Genomic DNA, 24,578 nt, shown 5'->3' on the forward strand with positions numbered 1-24,578 from the left:
GGAGTATGGGGTAAGGTGGGGTTTTTCTAACACCCGACACTCTTATAATCCGCCTCCTTCACGTTCTTTTCCTGCTCATTTCTGTGACCTGATTTTTCTAACATCTGGATCTTTCACTTTCTTTTGCCACTTATCAATAGGTCCCTCTGCTTCTAACTTCCGGCTTCTTCATCTTCTTTTCTTGCCTGGTTCTGTGACCCATCTTTTTTAATGTCCAACTCCTTCACCTTCTTTTGCCACCTGTCAAAAATATCCATCTCTTTTAATGTCTGGCTCCTTCACCTTCTTTTCCCGCCCATTTATGTGACCCGTCTCATCTAACATTTGAATTTTTCACCCGTAAATATAACCCATTTCTACTAATGTCTGTATAAAGTCTTACCGGCGCTGGATCGAAGCCCAGGTGCAGTAGCCAAGCTGGACTGGAGAGTAGTCAGGAGGGAGCCAGGTCGTTAGTAGATGGTCATGGTTGCAGTACAGAGGATGAGGCAGGAAGCATAGTCAAGTGGAAGCCAGGTCGGTAGCAGGAGGTCTCTAGTTCAGTAACAGAGGAGCAGGCAGCAGTGGAGCTTGATTACAGGCTGGGAGCTCAAAAATCACGCACTGAGGGAGTGGCAAGGTTAGGCTTATATAGGAAGTGCAATCGGGAACAGGGACAGGATCAAGAGGCAGGAACTAGGTAACTGGGAAATACAGATCAAGGCTAGGTTTCAGAAAGGAAACTGTCCAAGTCCTGGATAGCCTAGCGAAGAGAGCTGCCGACTGGAACGCAAGAGGTTGTGGGTTCGAGCCCTAACAGTAGCTTCCCTCTTTGAGGATAGCTTCTGGTGCCAGTTTCCCTGGGTATCTCCTGTAAAACTCCTTTCTGAGCCTTGGAGCATGCACATTTTTCTCGGGCTCTTAGCTCTCGGAATCTTCTCTACCACAAACTGGCCCTGGGGGAGCCGGTTGACATCTTCCTACAGAAGTATTCTCATGAAATGTATGTAGTAGGGAAACGTGAAAGACAGGTGAATCCTCAGGCTGCCTGCAGCAATTGGAAAATGTCCCAAGTTTGGGAGAGGGTATGTTCGCCTTCAGATTTTTGGAGGCTAACCACACTTTTTCTCCAACCTGGAAGGTAGGAGCTGCTTGGTGATGACGGTTGGATGCCTTCTTATAGGTATTCTGGACTTCCTGTAAGGTTTCTTTTAGTTGCCTCTGCGTTTGTGCCAACGCCGTCAGTCTATGGTTAACCGTTGGGACTGAAGTGTTGATAGGGAGGCCAGGAATGAGGATGGGATGTGTACCGCAGTTGGAATAGAAAGGGCTCTGGGCGGTTGAACTGTGTTGAGCATTGTAAGTGAACTCTGTAGTTGACAAATAATCCAGCCAGTCATTCTGTAGATGGGAGATAAAGCAGCGAAGATACTGCTCCAAAGTCTGATTTGTTCTTTCCGTCTGGCTGTTAGACTGCAAATGAAAGGCCACATCATCCGGAATTTCGTGTAGTCGGATCATCAACTTCGCGGTGTGCTCAGCAGTGGGAATTTTTTCTATGGGGATGAAGTGAGCCATCTTTGTAAGTCGGTCCATTACCACAAGGACAATAATCATCCCTTTTGAAAGGGGAAGATCCACTATAAAGTCCATGGATATAGATCCCCATGGCCTGGTTGGCACTGGAAGGGGCTGTAGAAAACCCAGCAGGCGAGCTTGTTCCAAGCACATACCTCGCAAGAGATTACATACTTCTTCACATACCTCCTGCAGTCAGACCACCAAAAGGAAAGGAGTAGAAGTTCGGAAGTCCTTGTGACCTCCAGGTGACCGGCCAGCTTAGAATCGCGGACTAATTTAAGAACTTCGAGTTGACCAGCCTAGGGAATATACAGTTGGTATTCTCGTCTCCAAAGCCCTTCTGTAAAGAAAAGCTTCACATCCTTAGAAGGACAACTCAAGAATGGGTATTTTTCGTATCCTCCCTTAAACTTTGTTAGGAGTGTAAGATGCCCAAAAATTTTGGGGGTGACAGAATTGTGTAGTCTGTATTTGCCCTCTCTTCAGACTCTGCACATATCCTGGACAATGCATCTGCCTTGCCATTTTGGGAACCAGGGCGATAGGACACAATGAAATTAAATCTGGAGAAAAACAAGGCCTATCGTGCTTATCTCACAGATAAGCTCTTGGCAGTGCGGAGAAACTCTAAATTTTTATGGTCAGTAAGAACCGTTACTGGATGATGGGCTCCTTCCAAAAGGTGTCTCCACTCGTTGAACAAAAGAATAGGACTAAAGGCTGGCACTGGAGGAGTCACAACACTCCAGGTTAAAGCATTTAGGAAGTGACCAAAGGTGTGGGAAACTTCTCTTTTATTTAATAAAATACGTGATCAGCATATAAAGACACGTTTCGATGATAACCCCTTCATCAGTTCAGCTGGTGTTTAAAACATCCTCTTTGCCTGTGTGGTGAGGGTCAGCCAAGACTTCTCCTGTCCTGGCTGACCCTCACCACATAGGGAAAGAGCATGTCATTATTAACCTTTTGGGGACCTACAAATTGCTTGTAACACCAGCTGAACTTATGAAAGGGTTATCCCTGAAATGCATCTTCATATGCAAGCTGATTGTCTCGTGGTGGTCAGGGTTCATATAGAGCTCCAGTTCAATTGTCTCCTGTGCGACGGGGCCTGAAGACAAGGGTGACTCATCCACAGTATCCATATCAATTGGTATGAACTTGAATTGGGTTGCAATGTCCTTGACATGAGCGAATGTTAAGTCCATGAAGTTCCCCTCCACTTCTGAATCTAACATTTCTGAGCACTGAGTCTTCTGATTGCCTGTTTATAATCTCAATTGGTAGAACAAAATGGTGGCGCGTGGGAAGGGTTTCCACACCATTCTGAATTATTGGTACAAAGGTGTGTTGGATGGCATTTCCTTGTTTCATGATGGCTGGATTGCCCATGAGCTTGGGCCAAGGCAAGAGCCCTTTGGGGCTTGCTTGGACAATTTAGGGAATAATGTCCCGGGCTCCCACAATAGAGGCACAGATTATCAGCGCGGCACCTTTCTTTTTCTGTGATAGAGAGATCTGTGGATGACGTCCACCTACATGGGTTTGGGGGCAGATTTAGTACTTGTGTGGGGACTAAACATGAGTTGACTGAAAGAGTACGGGGTGCTGGTGCCCGAACCCCGCAATCTCTCCCTTCGTCACTTGAAAAGTTTCTGGTCAATCTGGATGCATAACTCGATGAAGTCTTCCAGATTATCAGGAGTCTCCACTCTGACAAGTTCATATTTTACCCACTCAGATAATACCAGGCAAAATTGGCTCTTTTGCAGCAGAATTCCATGTTGTGTCATTTGCCCAGCTGCCCCGCGACGAAATTCTGCTGTATATTCTGCAACAGAACGTACCCCTTGTCGTAGGTTATGCAACCTCCCTTCAGCCGTGGCACAGCGATTCAGATCATCGAAGATTTGACCCATAACAGTCATGAAGGCGCCGAGGCTGTTGAGGAGATTGCTGCTGGTCTCTACGTATGGCAAAACCCAGGCAAGCACCTCGTCAGTGAGGAGAATAATAATCAAGAATACCTTTTTCCAGTCACTGGTAAACAGGGTAGGCTGCATTTAGAAATAAATCCGTCATGGATTTAACCCCTTAAGGACCATGCTGTTTTGTACCTTAAGGACCAGACACGTTTTAGGGATTTTATCCATATGGCAGTTTTACTACCCTATTTTTTTCTTTAACTATCAAAATTATTTTTGCTGTGTTTTTCTTGTTCGTGACATATAGGGCTACTTTTTAAATATCTTTTTCACTGACTTTTTTTTCCGTTATTTAGTTTTATTGGGGGTAAAAAGCTAAAAAGAAGATTTTTTTAACATTTCTAGTTATTTTTTTTAATAAGTATAGTTACGCTAAAATAAAGTATGGGAACGGGTTCATCATTTTGTTTTGGACGTTTGGATATGTATATTATATGTATGGTATTGGATTACATGGCGCTTATAGCAATGGTTTTGGTTGGCGCCGGCTTTGGGTTATTTTCTTTCTTACGTATATATTGTTGTTTTATTCTGTAATTTTGTTTTACTTGTGTATGTAATTATGTTTTTTACTATCTATGTTCCCCATGACGTCATGTAAGGCCTCTGGGGGACATTAATTTTTTTTTTGCCGTATATTTACAGTGCCTGGTCCTAAACAGGTTAAGAAACAAATTTCGCTGGCAGTGGCATGCGGACGTCTGGTGCAAAGTTGCGCATCTCCAAATGCTGCTTCTGTAGCCCCTCGATCTCCTGTTGCATACCAACAATCTTGTCTAGGTAGAAGGCACACATTCCTGAAGTTCTGTGACTTATTTCTGAGCGTGGCCACTATGGACTCCATTTTTGGGGCGTGATTATTTTGTAAAGTCTTAACAGCGCTGGATTGGAGCCCAGGTGTAGTAGCCGAGCCGGACTGAAGAGTAGTCAGGAGGCAGCCTTGCAGTACAGAGGATGAGGCAGGAAGCATAGTCAAGTGGAAGCTGGGTCATTAGTAGATGGTCATGGTTGCAGTACAGAGGATGAGGCAGGAAGCGTAGTCAAGTGCAAGCGGGTCGGTAGCAGGAGGTCTCTAGTTCAGTAACAGAGGAGCAGGCAGCAGTAGAGCTTGATTATAGCCTGGGAGCTCAATAATCACGCACTGAGGGAGTGGCAGGGCTGGGTTTATATAGGAAGTACATTCAGGAACAGGGGCAGGGGCAGGACCAGGAGGCAAGAACTAAGTAACTTGGAAATACAGATCAAGGCTAGGTTTCAGCAAGGGAACTGTCCAAGTCCTGGATAGCCTAGCAGAGAGAGCTGCCAACTAGAACACACGAGGTCATGGGTTTGAGCCCTGACAGTCTGGCTTCTTCACCTTCCTTTCCATTCTTTTTAAGTGACTCATCTCTTTTAATCCGACTTGGCAACTCGGAAGGTGACATCAGCGCTCCAGCTGAACAGCCGGCAGCAACTACCAATGTAGGTGTTTTGAAATGATATAAATATATGTGATGATATACTGTACCTTTATGCTTGAAAAAGACACAGGAATGAGTCAAAACGTGTTGCATATATAGACTTTTTGGTTTTGTCTTTTGGAATAAATGAAGTTATATTCACCTTATTATTGGTTGTTGCGGGTCTTTTACCGGTCCCAAGAAGCGCAGAAAGTTTTTTCTATCTTTATTCTATGGATTACCGTTTCTTTTAAGGTCTTGATTATTCACCTCCTTTTCCCGCCTGCTTATGTGATCCATCTCCTCCAACATCCAAATCCTTCACCTTCTTTTCCCACCTATCATTATGACCCATGTTTTTTAAAGGTTCCATGACCTTCTTTTCCCGCTTGTTTATATGACCTGTCTCTTTTACCTTCCAGCTCCTTCACCATCTCTTCTAACGTTAGCTCCTTCACTTTCTTTTCCCGCCTGTTTATGTGACCCATCTTTTCTAACATCCAGCTCCTTCACCTTCTTTTTCCACCCGTCCACATGACGCATCTCTTCTAATGGCCTGTCTCTTCAACTTCTTTTTCCGCCCGTTTATGTGACCTGTCTCTTCTAACATTCAGCTCCTTCACCTTGGCTCATGTGATGGCTGTGGGGAAAGTGAAGAATTGTTAATGATTAATTAGCTTGTAATTAAAGTGACGCATCATTAACTGCAGATTATCCCTTGCCTCCACAGCCGTGGGAAGGGCTCACTCTGCACACTGTGGCGCCGTCACAAGCTGCTGAATGCGGTGACAGAGGCAGGAAGACAAAGTATCGTGCAGCGCAATTATCACCATTCTCACATCGCAACCTCACACATTGCTCTTCCCAACCAGACAGAGAAACCTGGGAGTTGTAGTGCAGTTATTATTGAACAGAAAAGATCTGGAGCAGAGATAGGCATGGAGGAAGGACAGGACGCTGTACATCAACACTCAGCTCTGGGACATGAACAGCGCCACAGTAAATGCCAGCGCGCGATGGAGAGTCATATTACAGCAATACCGCAACAATCAGAGAAACCACATTATATCAGGTTATTAATAGCACAGCCCACCATAATGAGATGCAAATGGTGACTAATGAAGTGATATAGTTGCCTACAACCTGCAGGATACACATATACAGACTTTCGGAGAACTATCAGTAACTATATGGACATGGCACAGTACCACTCCTCCTGTTATATATTTATATGTATATATATATTGAAGTGGTGATGTGCCATGTCCATATAGCTATTGATATATATATATATATTATACACACACTGCATTAGGAACCGTGGCGCGGGACATAATATGATCAGTAACGTTGTACCACATGAAAGCCGCGTCACAATCTAATCACTGATGATATGCTGAGCTCTGCGCAGTAGAAGGTAACGTTTGTCAGTCATGGGTAAACACAGTGACTTGAATGACTTTGACTGCAGGCAGATTGTTGGTGGCCAGAGTTGTGCTGCCAGAATTTCTGAAACAGTCACACTTGTTAACTTACTGAATTGCAAACTTGGTTGAAGCATGGACAGACATGCGACAGAAGATCACATCGTGGCAGACATGTGTGCTTAATTCTAGATACCAATGTCATGTGGCACAGCTAGTATTGAAGCGGGGAGGTTAGACTAAGTTCCCCAATGACCACACGGCATACCTCGCATCGGCTGGGGTTCAATAGCCGATGACCGACAAGGGTGTCGCTGATAAACCCACGTCATTGTCAACAACACCTCACATGGGCCGAGGAAAGACGTTAATGGACCTTGGACACATGGCAGAAGGTCGTCTGGAGTGGCGAGTCCCGTTTCCTGGTGAATAATATGGATGTCCGGGGCCACATCTGATATAAACAACATGAAGCCGTATCCCACAGGTGCACCACTGCGGTTCAGCAGGCCGGTGGTGGCGGTGTCATGGTCTGGGGAGCAGTTTCCTGGTGTAGGACCGTTGGTCATCAGAACACAATCCTTGAATGATGAACACTACAGGGACCTGTTAGCTGACCGTCTGCATCCATATCTTCAGGAAGTCTTCCCCGACCACAGTGCCATCTTTTAACAGAACAACGCTCCGTGTCATTGATCTCGGATCCCTAGGGAATGGTTGGAGGAACACAACAATGGACTCTCCACACTACCCTGGCCCTCAACCTCACCGGACTGTAACCCTATTGAACAAGTTTGAGATCTGCTGCAAAGGCCTGTGAGATCTGCTCCCATTTATCCACAAAATGTGTGCCAACTGACGGAGCTGCTGCTGCGGGCATGGGGCGAGTAGAGGATGGAGGGTGTGCACCGCCTTGTGGAATCTGTTCCCTGAAATCTGAGAGCTGTGATCGCCCAGAAAGGTGAACCAGCCTGTTATTGAGTAGGTGTTCCTAATGTAGTAATTGCTCAGTGCATATATATATATATATATATATATATATATATATATATATACACTGTTTATATATTTATATATATTCTGAAGAGTGCCACTTCTGGTTGATGTGTCATACAGGTGATTGTGATTGGACTACTCTGGCGGTTGGGTCAGCACTGTGCTCCAGGGATCATCCTCCTGGGGTGAAGCTTTGGCTGCAATTCTTGGTCAGATGAGGCGGCTGCACCTCCAGCCTCGCGCCTCCCTCCTCTCTGGGGTGAGGTGACAGCTGTGCAGTGTATGGGTATTTGTGAGGAATCAGATGCTGCTCAGAAGATGCACAGATGGAGCCAGAAACCTTCCTGCTCCCATGGAAGAGACTATCCTGATATCTACAGCTAGAGACTCAAGTGCCAGGACTACATTACTACTCCTGTCATCCATGTCCCCTTCACCTCGCTCCAGTGCGAGGACTACATTACTGCAGCAGCTACCACCTCTGCACTTATCCCTATGTTCAATACTCCTGCCATCCGTATTCCTTCCTCCCCAATATATAACAGCCAGAGGGTGCACTTCCAAGACTACATTAATGCAGCAGCTGCCACGTATGCCCTTGTCCCTCTGCATGTTACTCCTGTCAGCCATGTCCCCTCCTTCCTGCTACAGTTTGGAGGTCTCCACTTTGTAGTGGCTCATGCTTTTTATATCGAGGGCTCAGATTTCCCTCCCCTTCATGCTATTTCTCTTCGTTCTCTGGTCTTGTTCGGCAGGTGCACACTGTCTTATGATAATGAAGCATCACTAGTGAAATAATAAAGATGCTTGCCAGGAGGAGGTGAGGAGCATCGCTGAGCCCCTACATATCTCCACTAGTCTGGCGGGATCTACATACATACATTATGTGCTGGAGGCGGACGCATACTGTATACATATAATGTAATCCACATGTCTAGATCTTAGCTTTTCACTACATTCTTCCGTCTTAACCCCGTAAGGACTGTGCTGGATCGGGCACCTTTTTTACTACTTTTGCTCAATAAATACACTTTAACCCCTTCCTGATGCAGCCCCATTATTTGTATCTGACACGTGTCACTTACCATGGTCATAACTTTGGAATCCTATTACTTATCCAAGTGCATCTGAAATTATTTTCTTGTGACACGGTGCACTATATTCCTTTACAGTGTTCGTAATGTGACAAAAATGACATGCTCCCTTTATTCTGCCGTTCTGTATTATTACAGCAATTTATACAGATTTCTATGTTCTACTATTTTTGGAAAAAAAAACGGATCGGTTTTACTGTAGTTATAATTAGAGAGATAACTTAGCATTTGTGCTAACCCCTTAATGACCAAGTCTGTTTGCGGCCTAATGACCAGGCCAAATTTTGGAAATCTGACATGTGCAATTTAACATAGAATAACTCCATAAAGGTTTTGCATATCCAAGTAATTCTGACATTGTTTTTCCCCATATATTGTACTTCATTTAGGTGGTACAAATAGACTAATAGAATTTGTGTACATTTATTAAAAATGCCAAAATTGGGAAAATGTTAAAAAAAAAGTTAATTTTTCACATTTTGAACTGCAAAATCTCAAACATGTGCAAACATACTGTACAAATTTTTGTTGAGGCATATATATTAAATAAATATTATATAAACACATATAATGTTTATTTTATTCTGGACGCACATTTGAAAAATGTAAGCTTTTTTTTAACCATTTAGGAGACGTACAAATTTAACATTAAGTTATCAACTTTTTAAGGGCTTATTCACACGGGCGTATTTTTCCTCAGTATTTTGTGAGCCAAAACCAGGAGCGGGTCCAAAATGCGGAAGAAATATACTTTCTCTCTGTACGTTCCACTCCTGGTTTTGGCTCACAAAATACTGAGGAAAAATACGCTCATGTGAAAGAGCCCTAAAGAACACTTTGTTTTCCTACACCAAGCCAAGATGGCAAAGGCTCATAGGTGTCAGAATGATAGATACCGCCACAAATGACCCCATTTAAAAAAATACATATCTTAATGTATTCACTCAGGGGGGTCGTGAGTATTTTGACCCCACAGTTTCTTTTCAGGAGTTAATATAATTTAGAGGAGAAAAAATAAAATTTCATATTTTTGCAAATATATAATTTTAAAGACAGTTTTTTTTCTATAATGCACATAAAAGTGAGGATTTGCACCCCAAAATGGATACCTCTGTTTGGCCAGTGTTCAGAAGCATAGCCATTGTGGCCCTAATCTTATGTCTGTATGCACAATGGGGCCCAAACCGAAAGGAACAGCCAGTGGCTTTCAGAACAGACATTTTGCTTGAAGGTGATTTAGGCCCCATTGCACAGTGTTCCCCAACTCGAGTCCTCAGGGACCGCCAACAGGTCATGTTTTCAGGATTTCCTCAGTATTACACAGGTGATGTAATTGTCAGTGCCTCAGACATTGCCACAGGTGTTCTTACCATAGGATATCCTGAAAACATGACCTGTTGGTGGTCCCTGAGGACTGGAGTTGGGGACCCCTGCCATAGCACACTTGTAGAGCCCTTGAGAGGTCAAAATGACAGGGAACCCCTACAAATGACCCAATTTTGAACACAAGACCCCTTAATTCATCTAGGTGTGTACTGTGTATTCTGACCCCACAGTTTTTGACTGAATCTAAGCAAAGCAGAAGGAAAAAAATATGATTTTAATTCTTTTGGCAATTGTGTCATTTTATAAACAGTTTTTTTTAACAGCACATACATGAATGAAGACTTTTACCCCAAAATTGATTCCCCTGTTTGTCCCATGTTCAGAAATATACCCATTGTGGCCCCAATCTTCTGTCTGTATGCTCAACGAGGCCCAAACCGAACAGAGCATCAAACTTCAACTGTCTTAACTTTTACGTGATCGCTGTTATACATTGGATAATGGCGATCACGTAACTAGCTACCTTTAGTAGCCAGGAGCAAGGAAATTCTAAATTTCCCGGGCCCTCCCCTGCTTCTGCGATCGCGTGACCGTGGGAGGCTGTCTGCGCCCCCCATGACAGCTCCAGGTTGTCGGATAAGTGAAAGAAAAATTAATTTTTTAAATAAAAAAAATAACAGACACATGTCAGAGGATGGAATTTGGAGGTACCGTGAGGTATCCCCACTGCCTATCCTAACACTGCCTTGTTAGTTTAACAAGACCTAAAAATCAGCAGTGTTTTGAAACACTATTCAAAGGGCTCCATATTGCAATAAATTTCTCCGGGGAGTCTGAATCCTCAGACATTGACCCTTCCATTGTCATGATCTCATTTAATTCCTGGATCCATTCAAGGGTAGTAGGTATATATGGAGGCTTCCAATATCTGGGGATGCGTTGCGGTTTTATGCTCTGTAGCTCACACTATAAAATTGTATGAACGAAAAATAGCCACAACCAAGTCGCAGCTAATGTCCCTGCACTACACCAAAATCCCTCGGTTGGCAGAACTACTACCGTGTTTCCCCGAAAGTAAGACAGTGTCTTACTTTCTTTTTATCCCCAAAAGCCCCACTATGTCTTACTTTCGGGGTATGTCTTATATTGGAAAAAAATCCCATAGGGATGCATTGACCACCCGTGGGTAGATAAATACCCGCGGATGGTCAATAAAAGGGATTTTTTTTAAAATGGAGCATGAAAAAATCTGGACCATGCTCCATTTTCGTGCGGGTCTCCCGCGGGGACGGCTCCCGCGGGCTTCTATTGAAGCCTATGGAAGCCGTCCGGATCCGCGGGAGACCTAAAATAGGAATTTAAAAGAATTTACCCATCCGGAGCGGACCGGGAAGGTCTTCTCTTCCTCACGGCCGGATCTTTCTTGCTTCGGCTCGGCGGATGTGCCCGGCGCATGCGCGCAGCACGTCGGCGACGTGCCGGCGACGTGCCGCCGGCGTGACGAATTCATCCGCCGGCCGAAAAAGAAGATCCGGCCGTGAGGAAGAGCAGACCTTCCCCGCCCGCTACGGATAGGTAAATTCTTTTAAATTCTTATTTTCAGCGCTCATGTCCGCGGGGCAGGAGGGACCCGCTACGGATTCTACATGTAGAATCCGTAGCGGGCCTGATTTTCCCCGTGGACATGAGGCCTAAGATCAGAGGGAGGTGGCAGACGCGGCGACGTATGGAGAGGGGGACGGTGCGGACGTGGGCAGGAGGCGGCGCGCAGCTAGATGAGAGGGAGGCGGCAATACCCCCGTGTTTCCCCGAAAGTAAGACATATGTCTTACTTTTGGGGTACGGCTTATATTAGCCGACCCCCCTGAAACCCCCGATACGTCTTACAATCGGGGGTGTCTTACTATCGGGGAAACACGGTAGTAATCACTTTTAAATGCCTCAATAGAGGCACTTGTCAGTGTTTAGCAGTGCTAGCCGCTGCTAAACTCCTTCCCCCTCCCTTTTCTGACGGCTCCCATAGGAGTCTATGGAGTCTTCAGCTTTGTTTGGTCCAAAGATAGGGCAAGGACTCTATTTTTCTGCAGAATTTCGGTCGCTGAAATCACGCGCTTATGTACTATGTATCTTCTAAATGAATACATTGGAAACCAATGCTTCAGATGTTCGCGATTTTTTTTGTAGAGGTTTCTTTTTTCTTTGCAGTTTTACTGGTATGTCACTTTATAATGTGGGGAAGTACGTGAGGGCTGAATTGGTTTTTGGGGGAAATGGAAAACAATACACAATTCTGTCATCTTGGTGGTTACAAACACGGTGATACAGATTTTGTGGGTTTTTTTGTTGTTGTTTTTTTTCCATAATACATGTTTTCTTGTGAAAATCCCAATTTTTCTAATTTAAAATTTTTTTTTTAATGTATTAGTCCTAAAAAGGATATGAAGCTGCAATTGTCCGATCACTTCCATACATATGCATTCTACTACTTTTGTTGTGCAGTGTACTGTATCCCGTTGTACAGTGGCTGAATCGTCCGTAGTACAGTCTTGTGATGGGAGTAACGTGGCCTTGTGCACAGTCTCCGCTGTTCGGTAGATGAATCATCTGCGGTGCGGTCTTTTGTTTGGAGCAGTACAACTTTGTGTACAGTCCCCCCTGTACGTTGTATGAATCGTTTGCGGTGCAGTCTTTTGTTGGGAGTATTGCGGCTTTATGTATAGTCCCCACCGTATGGTGGATGAATCATCTACAGTACGGTCTTGTATTGGAAGTAATGCAGCCGTGTGCGCAGTTATCACTGTACGGTAGATGAATCATCCATCCACAGTGCGATCTAGTGATGGGAGTAACACGGCCTTATGCTTAGTCCCCACGATAAGGTGGATGAATCATCTACAGTACAGTCTTGCGATGGGAGTACCACAACCTTGTGCGCAGTTCCCGCTATATGGTAGAAAAATCGTCCTCAGTAGGGTCTTCTAATGCAAGTAGCACGGCATCCTCAATGTTGGGTGGATGAATCATCTGCAGTACCATTTTGTGGTGGGAGTAACACGGCTTTGTGCTTGGTCCCCACTGTACAGTAGAGGAAGCCCCTCAGTACGGTCTTCTGCTGACAGTAAAACGGCCTTCTGCACGGTTTCCGCTGTACGGTGGATGAATTGTTCACAGCATTTACTCTCTGACAACTCATTCTTGCCTGTAATTTGCGCAGTTCAGCCTCCGGCAGCGGCGACGATCACGTCCACACAGTTTTTCCTGGCTCTTCACAAGGAATCGTCTCCCAGAATTGAGCTGGGAAATCTGAATTAACTCTTGCCAGTCTTCCATCCGCCCCTCCTCCTCTTTATTCATTGTGCCGTCTTATTTCTCGGCAGGTCACCGGGCGACAGTGCAGCCAGGGCTGATATTTGGGATCCATTGAAGTTCACCATGTGACAGTCTCACTCGCCGTCACTCTATTGGAGGGCTGAGAGGCGGCTGCAGCGGTGGGGGATGGTCGGCTGCCTCGGCTGTTTGGCTTCTTGCAGGAATAGCACCTTTCCTCCCCAGGATTGGAGGCTCCGATCTGCAGTTCACAGAACAACACGGATCTTTGATTGCGTCTTTGCATCCTTCTCCATGGATTCTAGTCGGACCTGACGCCTCGTCCCTGGGAATGAAGCTCAGAGACATGAAAGGTATCGTGCAGCCTCCATCACTGTGCCACCTCCATTCATAGCAACCACTGACCACAAAGACATCGCCCCCGGCGGCATCAGCACCATACCATACAGTGAAATCTCGTAGAGATGAACACCCAAAATTGCATTGAAAATGGTCTATTAAGGGATGGTCTTCTCAAGCAAGGCGGCCAGCGTGTATAATGCGTTGTGGAAGTGAAAATGTGTCACAGGAAACCTGATCAGGATATAGGGGTCTTCTCAGAGTGGTGGCCTTCTGGATAAGAGGTGATCTTCTCAGAGAGGTGCCTTTTCTCAAAGAAGGAGAACTTCTGGGTCAGGGATGGTCTTCTCAGAGAGGTGGTGTTCTGAACAAGCGGTGGTCTTCTCAAAGAGGAGTTCTTCTTGACAAGGGATCGGCTTCTCAGAGAAGTGGTCTTCTGAATAGGGAGTGGTCTTAGAGAGGTGGTCTTCTAGATAAGGGAGTGGTCTTCGCAGAGAAGTGGTTTTCTCAAAGAGGTGGTCTTCTGGATAAGGGGGTGGTTTTCATAGAGAGGTAGACTTCGGGATAAGGGCATGGTCTTCTAAGAGAGGTGGTATTTTCAAACAGGTGTCTTCCCAGAGAGGTGGTCTCCTGCATAGGGAAATGGTCTTCTCAGAGAGGTGGTCTTCTTGAGAAGTCGCACTCTAAATTGTACAGGGAGGTGGATTCTCAGGTGTCGGCAGGTGACGACCATCACATAAAAGCCATATCAGCAACTAGAGGAGAACCAACAGCTGTAATACCATTAGCGCCATAACTCCAGGCTCACAAGGAGCTAGGTTCAGGGTGGCTCAGTGATGGTTGTGGTCAGGATGGTGGTGGAGATTAGGCTGTGCTGCACACAATGGGGAGTATCCAGGTATAGTCTCTGCAGTGTAGATGATTATGGATAGGGAGGGGCCCGTGTGGCCCTGACTGGTTAATTATAATACAGAGGAGAATGATCCGCCCACTTCAGGTTCTGACCAACCACAATTTACCTCCGCATCACCCGCCATAACTGAGCTTCAGCATAGTCTAGAGGCGATGACATCATCAGCGACAGTCAAGTATATTAGTGACGGTCGTTAATGGCTCAGGGTGAGATAGGTGACGTTGTCTCCTGGGGTAACAGCATGTGTACCCCGAACTTCTCAACTATAATGTGACACATCAAGAGAACCTCCGAATCCCAGCACTGATAGGTGGGACCCCAATATTCATGGGCCACTGTACTGTAGACGGTCTCCTCCCTCTGCTGTCTATTGGCTGGGAAAGTTCATGAATATGCAAATGAGGAGTGCATGACTGGACACCTTATAATGACAATCACGCCCAGTCATACTTGTGTCAAAAGCTTACACCTCATAATGGTCTGCAGACGTTTATGGACACTTGTGTATGTTGGCATCATGGGGACTGACTGCGGTGTGTGTAGAACGTCTGTAGAGGGATGAAATATTTATTGGGACACAAGGCCCGAGTCTGGATGATGTAGAGTATACAGGATCGGGGCTGAGGTCACCCTGAGGGGGTCATGGGTTGCCCCACATCGCTGACTCTCAAGTCCTGGACAGTGACTTTTGATGTCATGAGATGTTGAATGAAAGTTTGGCGCTGCTCATCCTGTACCTGTTGCTTGTAACTTCTTACTAAGGGCTCCTTAACATGGGCGTATTTGCGCATGCAAAACCTACGTGCAGAATATGCAGAGAATAGAACCTATTGATATGAATGCGTTGGTACACACTTTCCGTTTTTTCACGTGCATTTCCCGCGTGGACAAAAAAATAGAACTTGTCCTATTTCTTGCGCATTTGTCCACCAAAGGTCCCCATAGAAGTCTATGGGAGGTGCACAAATGCACATGCAATATGTGCACAGATGCGCAATACGTTGCGCAATTCCATGAAAGAAAGTACACATCTTGAACTTAGACTAAAAAGCCATTTAAATCAGGGCGTGTTCATCCGCCGTGCGTAAATAAACATGCCCTTCATGCGCAAAAAAATACAGTAAAATGTTGCGATACACGTGCAAAAAAGGCTCGTTCATAGCGCATATATGTTGTGCTGAGGCGTCACAAAAACACACATGCCCGTGTGAAGGAGCCCTGAGGGCCCTTTTACACAGGCCAGCGGGAATCTGTTTGATTACTGCTCACTATAAACGCATGCCCCAACTGGACAACGTGCGAGAATTCATTCACTTCTTGTTCGTCGCTCAGCTTCTGCAGGCACTCACCCCCGGCCCACTCCGCCTACATGCACTAGCGATGGTCGTTCCTGTGTAAAAGCACAGCCACCATTATTGCTGGGACGAGCTGTCGGGCATCTGCGGCTGACAGGTTGTCCAGTGTAAAAGGGCCCTTAGGGTCAATTCACACTCGCATTTCCTGATGCTGATCGCTCTGACGTATGCCACTATAGGCATACAATGGTCGCCCCCTGCGGAACTCTGTAAGTTTGTTCGCTGGTTGCTTCTCTATATGTGGAACTAGGAGATATACCCAGTGCATGGCTCAACGATTTTATGAATAGCAGTCCTGGAATATACAAAGGGGGCCACAAAAATGAGCCCAGCGCCGCACTCTTATAAAAGCTGTCCACAAGAAAATCTGTGTTTCCCATAGCAACCAATCACAGAGCAGCTTTCATTTTACCTCAACAGTATAAGAAATAGCAACCAATCACAGCACAGCTTTCATTTTACCTCAGAAGTGAAAGCCGTTCTCCAACAACCAATCACAGTGCAGCTTTCATTTTACCTCAGCAGTATAACAAATGAAAGCTGAGCTGTGATTGGTTGCTAGAGCTCAGCTTTCACTACTGAGGTAAAATGAAAGCTGAGCTGTGATTGGTTGCTTTTGGCAACAAAAATTACTGGGTATGTGGGTGAGTTTTTGATTCTTACTTACACCAGTATTCGTCGCCTGGTGCTGAAGAACGCTCATGCAAAATTTCACTCAAAATCGACCCGAACTGTGGATTTGTATACGACACAAACAGATTTTGTGTTTTATATATCAGATATTATGCGCTATTCTACACAGAGGGAATAAAAACATATATCGCAGTATACTGGTTCGACGGGGTCCAAAACGGCATGCTATGGGCCTCTGTCAGGTAACTGGGGGCCTATGGCTGCGTTAGACGTATGTGCTATAGGTTCTTCTGTCACCCTGGAGCCTCCATATTGCACTCACTCTACTGTTTGACTATTCGCTTCTTGTAACTTGTTTTGCATAAAAGAATCCACATTGAAGGGAAACTGGTTCCCGCGATGACCGCTCTCCTATGACGATCGCGCTTTTGCGACGACCGCACTACCATGATAACCGCGGTCCCGTAATACTGTGCACCCTTGAGGAATAACTCTTCTGATAACGGCCTGGTATCCTCCAGGCGGTGCTAGTTCTGTGCGGACGGAGAGGTGGATGGCGTCACATGTAGTCAGTATGGCCTCTCAGTAGTGCAACCTCGTGCTTTGGGCCTGGAACTTCAGATCTGAGCACAGAAGGGCGAGATGATGAGATAGTAATGCCGTGCGGGAAGGGATCTGCGAGATCGTCTTGGAAAGTGCAAATATTTACCCAGGCCATTATAGATCCGTGTCTGCACCTTCAATGACCGGGGATGGGGACCTGTGTACTCAGCTGCAGGGGGTGTCCGGCATTGTGAAGCTCCTGGACGAGCGCCATGCGAGGCCTTCACAACAGATTCATCGTCTGTCACTGCCATCTCAGTAAGCGCAACTTCACACGAGCATAATTCGCTGCGTGCCGCCGTCATGAGACAGTCGCACAGCCCGCAGCAATTACACGGCAAGATTGAACATTCGACAGTATTTACTGCGTGCATATTTTGCGCAATATATGTGAGTGGCAACATAAGAGCCTGTGACAGATTGGTAGAGCTTATTACTCATGCAATATGCTCACGTGATATGCTTAGGCCATGTGTTCATGATACAAATGGTGGCACCCCCTACAATAATGCACTGCTACAGAATTAATCATTCACTGGTGGCCTCTAGTTCACGAAATCTTGGAATAGTCTAGAAGAGGGGCATCGTTACAGTGGGGAATGGTGTCCTTAGTTTGGAGATGGGGCATCCTTACTATAGAGGCCATCCCTAGAGTGGGGGAGGGGCATTCTTACTATAGAAAGGTGGTCCTTACTGTAGGGGAGGGCTGTCTTTACTATGGGATATATCCTGACTGTTCAGGTGGGCATCCTTACAGTAGGGAAGGGTATCTTTAGGCTGCCTGCACATGGCCGGGTTGGATTCCGCATGCGGGATCCTGCAACGGAATCCGACCCTGTGTCTGGCCGGCGACCCCAGCATACCTGTCTGAAGGTCTTTTAATCTGTACTGCAGATTATGCTGCACGGTCCCTAGGCAATGATGTGGATCCTGCGACCTTTCTGCAATGATGATTGCGGAAGGGTCGTGGGGTGGACGGCTTCCATTGACTTCAGTGGAAGCCGTCCACACGTAAGCCACACAGAATCGCAGCATGCTGCAATTTTTCTTCGTGAGCGGAAGATCACAATCGATTTCTGCTTATGTAGAGAAAATCGCGTCTTGCAATAGCATGCTATGGGCGGCATTTGCTGTGGAATCCAGAGGTGGATACCACCTCTGGATTCCGTAATGCAAATCCGCCCATGTTGGGGAAATCCTTACAGTAGGGAACAGTGTCTTACTGTCGAGGAGGGGCATTCTTGCTATGGAGGCCATCCTTACAGTGGGGGAGCTGCATTTTTACTATAGGAGGGATGTCCTTACTATGGGGGATATCTTTACTGTTGGGGTGGCGCAGTCTTACTGTGGGAGGGAGATCCTTACTGTAGGGTGGATCTTTACAGTAGGGGAGGGGTATCTTCACTGTAAGGGGGGCATTATTGCTATGGGAAGAGGATCCTTACTTTGTGGAGTGTCCTTACTGTAGGTGGGATCCTTACACAACGATAGGGGTATCCTTATACCTCCACCATTAGCGACCGCCATATTGCTGGTGTGGAGCGTATTACATGTTTTACCACAATGGTAGAAGGCAGGTCCCAGTGCTGAGTCCTCTTATCTTGAGGATTGTCTCCACTGATACACTATAGCAAAGCCATCAACTTGGTGAACAGGGTACGGTCTGAGTGTTTTTTTCCATTTAGCTTCTGGATGTTAACGATGAATGTTCTCATTCACTGCCAGCAAGCAGAAATTGTGAAACAAACTCTAGTACAGGGGTGCACAGTTTTTTCTAGTCTGAGGGCCACGTTGCTATATTGAAAAACTTCCAAGGGCCACAAGGGTATTCTTATCTGAGACATTTATGGTATATCCCAAGCATATGCCATAATAAGTCGAAATAAGTTCCGCTTCTAGAACTCCAACTTATTGGGACAATGGGGGGCACCTCCCACCAATCAGCACTCCAGAGAGGAGGAGATGATGCATGTGGCTCACTCCATTGTAGAGAATGGATGCTGAGGTAACAGCCCGGCATTTCACAAGTCCTATAAACTTATATTTTGTGTCCCATTTTGAAGTACATTTGTGTACCGCAAGAGCCCATTGAAATCAATGGACATGTGAAAATGTGCAGAAAACCTAAGTATTTGCTGTGTGTATACGCACAAAATCACATTACTTTTATGGACATTTTCTTATATCCACAAACACGCGGTAGATGTGCACACACAAAAATACACCGGAGCGCCCTAAAAATGTGTGCCCAGACATGGCTACACAGTGCACCCTTAGTACTTGTCCTAATATATAGGGGGTCTAGACATGACTACACAGGGCACCCTCAGTACTTGTTCTACTATATAGGGGGCCTAGACATGGCTACCCAGTGCACCCTTAGTACTGGTCCTAATATATAGGGACCCAGACATGACTACACAGTGCACCCTTAGTACTTGTCCTAATATATAGGGATCCAGACATGACTACACAGTGCACACGTAGTACTTGTTCTACTATATAGGGCAGGGGTCCCCAACTCCTGTCCTCAGGGACCACCAACGGGTCATGTTTTCAGGATATCCTATGGTAAGAACAGCTGTAGCAATGTCTGAGGCACTGACGATAATTACATCACCTGTGCAGCACTGAGGAAATCCTGAAAATATGGCCTGTTGGTGGTCCCTGAGGACCGGAGTTGGGGAACACTGATATAGGGGACCCAGACATGGCTACACAGAGCACCCTTAGTACTTGTTATACTATATAGGGGACCCAGACATGGCTACACAGGGCACCCTTAGTACTTGTTGTACTATATAGGGGGTCCAGACATGACTACACAGTGCACCCTTAGTACTTGTCCTAATATATAGGGACCCAGATATGACTACACAGTGCACCCTTAGTACTTGTTCTGATATATAGGGACCCAGACATGACTACACAGTGCACCCTTAGTACTTGTTTTACTATATAGGGGAACCAGACATGGCTACACAGGCACACTTAGTACTTGTTTTACTATATAGGGGAACCAGACATGGCTACACAGGCAGCCTTAGTACTTGTCCTAATATATAGGGGGTCCAGACATGACTACACAGTGCACCCTTAGTACTTGTTCTGATATATAGGGACCCAGACATGACTACACAGTGCACCCTTAGTACTTGTTTTACTATATAGGGGAACCAGACATGGCTACACAGGCACACTTAGTACTTGTTTTACTATATAGGGGAACCAGACATGGCTACACAATGCACCCTTAGTACTTGTTATACTATATAGGGGGTTCAGATATGACTACACAGGGCACCCTTAGTACTTGTTATACTATATAGAGGGTTCAGACATGACTACACAGTGCACCCTTAGTACTTGTTCTGATATATAGGGACCCAGACATGACTACACAGTGCACCCTTAGTACTTGTTCTGATATATAGGGACCCAGACATGACTACACAGTGCACCCTTAGTACTTGTTTTATTATATAGGGGAACCAGACATGGCTACACGGGGCACCCTTAGTACTTGTTCTACTATATAGGGGGTTCAGACATGACTACACAGTGCACCCTTGGTACTTGTTATACTATATAGGGGACCAAGACATGACTACACGGTGCACCCTTAGTACTTGTCTTAATATATAGGGACCCAGACATGGCTACACAGGGCATCCTTACTACTTGTCCTAATATATAGGGGACCCAGACATGGCTACACAGGGCACCTGTAGTTCTGCTATGTGCCAGTCCTCTTCATCCTGATATGGACACTACATGTGAGCAGCCACACATAGACATTTGTGTCCAGATGATTGAGGCCACATAGAATGGCATTGTGGGCTGCATGTTGTAGCAGGTCTGTGACTACCTCTCAGACATGATATACAGGCTGGTTGTCAGCAGCAATAGATAGAGTAATAGAAGCCTCTCAGGATTGAGGGGGGGTGGTGATGTTACGGTTGTATAATACAACAATGTGATCTTTGGCGCGGTACATGTGCCATCTCATCGCTCCGCTCTCTCATTCTTCTTCCTCGTGTGGTAATTATCTAATACTGATGGGAAGTGACAGGCAGATAATGTGCACTCGGCCGCCATCTCATCATCCCTGGTAGCCGCAGGTCCGCAGATGTTCAGAGCACCAGGATCGCACTAATTAGGGAATCCAGCATGTACAGCCTCGTTAGTGCGCTGGTATCACGTGACTTCTTCTCCCAGCATTCCCTGTGCTGTATCAGAACCCCAGACAAGGGGTACATGTTACACACCAGAGCAGCAGATCATGGAACCCGGCACTTACTATCAGTCCTCGTATTTAGCCGCCACTCCGTTTATCTGCCGATGGGATAGCTGGTGACCCCCTCCACGCCAATGTGACATCAGATGGAGCGGCTATTCCCTGAGAATAATTGCTGGGTTGTACTGGCAAAAAATGTGGCTTCTGTATCACATGACCCGGTACAGGATGAGCAGCCACTTCTTGTCATTGGGATCAGCTACTGATTTGGGGGCCATGTGGAGTATCATTGTTCCTGCAGGAAAGCATTAAGGCTACAATAATGGCGAGCGGCTGATCACATGACTCCGCGTCTCTTATTGTTGGTTTTATTTTGCGTTATAACAGATTTTTTCTGCATGGATACAAATCTTGAGAATCTACTGTCGCCGCGATTAATTCATTTATTACAGATTACACTGATTACACAGCAGAGCTTTGGCGCTGATTTAGAAGAAGAGTGCTTCCTACGCCTATCACAATATAAACTGCGCTGGGGTAAGATGCGCCATATTTTGTATGAGGTGAATGCCTCCTATTAACCTTGACGCACTTACAGCAGTTCATGCAAGAACTATGAGCTGGTTTACATTTGCGCCATAATTTATGCTTGTTTCTGGCGTAAATTAGGGTGAATGTCATGTTTTAGGACACTCTGCCCCTTCTGATTTAAGCACACCCTCTTATAGGAAAAGTGAAGAGCAACTTGTGAAAACCTAGAAAATTACATTATTTGCACAAGAAAGTGTGCATCATTTTGGCCGGACTGGTAAAATGCTTTGTTTTACCGCTGTGTAGGCCGGCGTATTGGTGCGTATGGCAGCGGTTTTTGACTGTACATGACAGCGTATTTCACATGTGTAGTCTTCCTGGATTCATTTTTTGTATTCTCCGTTCTGTCGCTAAGCGACTTTGTGTATAAATGCTACACATACACAATGTAATTGTGTATGTACAGCGCTTAGCACGCACCCATAGAGAACAATGGAGCTCTATCCCGCGTAATACGCAGTAAAATAGAACATGCTGTCATTTTTTTTTCTCGCGTATTATACGCAATGAAAAAACATTAGTGTGAGTGTAAGGGCTCTTTCACACGAGCGTATATCGGCCATGTTTTCATGGCTGGCCAATAGACGCTGTCCATCTGATGCATTGGTTTCTAATGCATGTGTTCAGATGGGCGATTTTTCGCTGCGTAAAAGCGCCCAGACGCGCTTTTACACTGGCCGGAAAAGATGTTCTGGAACTATCTATTCCGGCCGGAATACGGCCTCTGCCATAGACTTCTATGGGAGCCTACGACAGCTGCCAGAGAAGGGAGGTGGGAGCGAGTTTAGCAGAGTGACTGCCAAACTCCCTCCTCTGTCCCTCCCCCCCTTGCTGGTTGCCTGCAATGGGAGGGGGCGAGAGCTAGTGTGCTAAGCTCCTGCCCCATCCCGCCCCCTCCCATTGCTGGCAGCCGACAACGGGCTGAGAAGGGGAGGGAGTTTAGCATACTAGCTCCCGCCCCCTCCTATTGCAGAAAATCGGAGAGGGGAAGGCAGTTGAATAGAGCTAAACTGTCTCCCCTTGCCCAATGGTATTCCGGGTGCAGCGTATAATCTCCAAACTTGGCCGTCTGAATGGGCGTTAAAACGTGAGTTTCAGCCGCGCTGTGGCCATGACACGACTGGCCACAAATTGGCACGCCCGTGTGAAAGAGGCTTAACAGCGAAAATCAATGTATCTAAATTCAAGTATGCTCATGTGAGCCTGGCCTAAGTCAAATGCCAGAAAACTGATACAAATGTGTTTCAACTCCCCACAATTTTCTCTGATTGCTGTGAGTGAATGGAAACATTCTTAGGGTGCATTCACACGAACGTATATCGGCTCGGTTTTCACGCCGAGCCGATATACGTCCTGCTCGTGTGCAGGGGGGGGGAGGATGGAAGAGCCCAGGAGCAGGAACTGAGCTCCCGCCCCCTCTCTGCCTCCTCTCCGCCCCCTCTCTGCCTCCTCTCCGCCCCTCTGCACTATTTGCAATAAGAGGAGGCGGGACGGGGGCAGGGCTAAGGTCCGCGAATTAGCCCCGCCCCCGCCCCGCCTCTCCCCATTGCAAATAGTGCAGAGGGGCGGAGAGGAGGCAGAGAGGGGGCGGGAGCTCAGTTCCTGCTCCTGGGCTCTTCCATCCTCCCCCCCCTGCACACGAGGAGGACGTATATCGGCTCGGCGTGAAAACCGAGCCGATATACGTTCGTGTGAATGCACCCTTAGGCCTCATGTCCACGGCATAAATTGCTTTTTAAAATCCGTGCAGGTCTCCCGCGCATGCGATCTGCACCCATAGGGAATCATTGGGCACCTGCAGGTAATTAAATACTTGCGGATGTCGTTTTCCCCCGGCGTGCGGATCGCATGTGTGGGAAACCACCCACAGCACGCTCCATTCTTAAGCGGTTTTTCCACATGGATGGCTCCCACGGCTTCCATTGAGGCCAATGGAAGCTGTCCATTTCCGCGGCAGGTCCACAGGTGTCACTGCGTCTGTGCCGCAGACCGCAGGAAAACATGAGTTTAGAAAAAAGAACAGCGCCTTGTCATAAGTATGTATGTTATAAGTGTGTATAAATATGCATGCCTCTTCAGATCCAATCCATTTAAGCCGGAAGAAGTACCCCTGCGTTGGTACAAAAGCTCGCTATTATTACATCATGTGTTTTTGTTAGCCATTAAAAGGTATCATATCTACAAGATTACGTCGTTTCTCTTGCTGAGAACAATCACATTTAGAAAAAAGAAGGCACAGCACAAGCGCGCAGTAGGTGGCTGGCGTCCCAAGCGCATCCGCCGTGCAGAAGAAAAAAGATCCGGCCTGCACGAAGGTGAGCCCCGCAGCGTCCGGACAGGTGAGTATAATGTATTTTCTGGCCTCATGTATGCGGGCCGGGTGGAGTCCACTGGGGGGCTCTGCACAGGCAAACGGTGTGGGCTTGTGGACATGAGGCCTTAGTCTTGAGGTGCATTACAGTGTAGCAGTGCAGGTAATGGCTGTGAGCCTGGAGTCCAGGACAGAGGCTTAGAGACTGATACATTGTAACAAGTGCTCAGCTGTGTAAGTGGGACTGTGCCATGTGCAGGAACAGAGAAATGTTTCAGCAGATATAGGTGTGTGTGTGTGGATGTTTCTGCTGCTTATAGTGGGTCCAAAAAGTCTTCAGACCCTTTCACTTTTTTTTTTTACATGTTCTTATGTTGTGGACTTTATATTTCCTATTGACATAAGTATTCACACCTTTTGGTATAAGGGTGCGTTCACACGA

General features: G+C 46.3%; 1 protein-coding gene across 1 annotated transcript in view; it reads left to right on the forward strand.

The window, feature by feature from the left end:
- Nucleotides 1–13,484: 13,484 nt before the first annotated feature.
- Nucleotides 13,485–24,578, forward strand: part of DAG1 (dystroglycan 1) — a 41,587-nt gene continuing 30,493 nt past the window's right edge. Inside the window, exon 1 of the mRNA XM_066596830.1 lies at nucleotides 13,485–13,507. The gene's annotated coding sequence lies outside the window, so the exon portion shown is untranslated. The remainder of the gene's footprint in view (nucleotides 13,508–24,578) is intronic.

The sequence above is a fragment of the Eleutherodactylus coqui genome, chromosome 3, assembly GCF_035609145.1.
Source record: "Eleutherodactylus coqui strain aEleCoq1 chromosome 3, aEleCoq1.hap1, whole genome shotgun sequence".
Taxonomy (NCBI): domain Eukaryota; kingdom Metazoa; phylum Chordata; class Amphibia; order Anura; family Eleutherodactylidae; genus Eleutherodactylus; species Eleutherodactylus coqui.